Source organism: Neomonachus schauinslandi, chromosome 3 (assembly GCF_002201575.2).
Source record: "Neomonachus schauinslandi chromosome 3, ASM220157v2, whole genome shotgun sequence".
Taxonomy (NCBI): domain Eukaryota; kingdom Metazoa; phylum Chordata; class Mammalia; order Carnivora; family Phocidae; genus Neomonachus; species Neomonachus schauinslandi.
The window spans coordinates 171964266-171965707 of record NC_058405.1 but is presented as its reverse complement, the minus strand read 5'-3'; the positions used below and the strand labels follow the sequence as shown (position 1 = coordinate 171965707).

The 1442-nt window shown below is 38.8% G+C and overlaps 1 pseudogene; it reads right to left on the bottom strand.

Moving 5' to 3' along the window:
* Nucleotides 1–481: 481 nt before the first annotated feature.
* LOC110592175 lies at nt 482–1130 on the bottom strand (annotated as a pseudogene).
* Nucleotides 1131–1442: the final 312 nt, after the last annotated feature.

Here is a 1442-nt window from a genome sequence, read left to right as displayed (position 1 = left end):
AGTTTATGACCAATTTTACTTTTTTTTTAATAAAAAAAATTGTATTTACTTAGAAGCATTCAGAATGTCAACAAAACAGCTGCAATTTTTTTTTTTTTTGCAATTACTGAGTGGTAGTCAGTTAACAGAACAACAATTATTTCGTAGAAGCTGCATCAGAGACAACTGAAGATGAAAAACTACCATCCCCATATATAACTAATTTGTGCTGTGCACCAACAAGAACCTGCTTTAAATTTCCATGCCAATTTACAACCCCCATACTGTACCAGGCAAGGTTAGTGGCTATTGAAAATACCACCAGGACAGGGCTATCTAAAGACACATTCGGTAGTGTGTTAACTATACAAAAAAAGACACTGTACAGTTTAAAAACAAATCTTACACAGACTTACATTTCAATTTTTTTCTTTAAAAGGAGTGAGTTGTGTACAGGGGGGTTAAATGCTTTATAGACAAGAAAAATTGCGCTAGAACCAACTTATTCATCATCATCATCTTCTTCTTCATCTTCTTCATCTTTTCATCTTCCTCCTCCTCATCATCCTCTTCATCTTCCTCATCTTCCTCCTCTTCCTTCTTTTTCTTGCTCTTTTTAGCCTTGACAACTCCCTTTTTTGCCGCATCAGGCTTTCCTTTAGCTCAGTATGCAGCAATATCCTTTTCATATTTTTCTTCAGCTTAGCAGCCTTCTTTTCATAAGGCTGCTTGTCATCTGCAGCAGTGTTATTCCACATCTCTCCCAGTTTCTTTGCAACATCACCAGTGGATAGGCCGGGATGTTCTCCTTTGATTTTTGGGTGATACTCAGAACAAAACAAGAAAAAGGCCGAAGGAGGCCTCTTGGGTGCATTGGGATCCTTGAACTTCTTTTTGTTTCCCCTTTAGGGGGGATATAAGTTTTCATTTCTCTTTCATAACGGGCCTTGTCTGCCTTTGCCATGTCTTCAAATTTTCCTTTCTCTATAGCAGACATGGTCTTCCACCTTTCTGAGCACTTCTTAGAAAACCCTTGAGAAGTTCACTGAAGCATCTGGGTGCCTCTTCTTCTGCTCCTCTTGGCAAGTTTGCACAAAGAATGCATATCATGACATTTTGCCTCTCGGCTTCTTAGGATTTCCTTTGCCCATGTTTAATTATTTTCCTCAGCAAGCCAGAGTCGCCCAGTGCCTGTCTGGCTCTCACTTGCCCCGGCGCTCTCTCTATGGAACTCAATGTACTGCAATGGCTGTGAGAACGGGAGCCAGCCAATTTTACTTTTCTACAGCTTCTCTCATTACTTCTATCCTTGATTATTTTGACCAAATCCTAGGCATATTGGTTGTGTAATTTCATATGTAAATACTTCGGGAGTATTTCTAAAAGACAAAGACTATGCTATTAAAACATAATCACAATACAATCATCACACAAAACCAACACAAAATCCTTAGTAATATCAG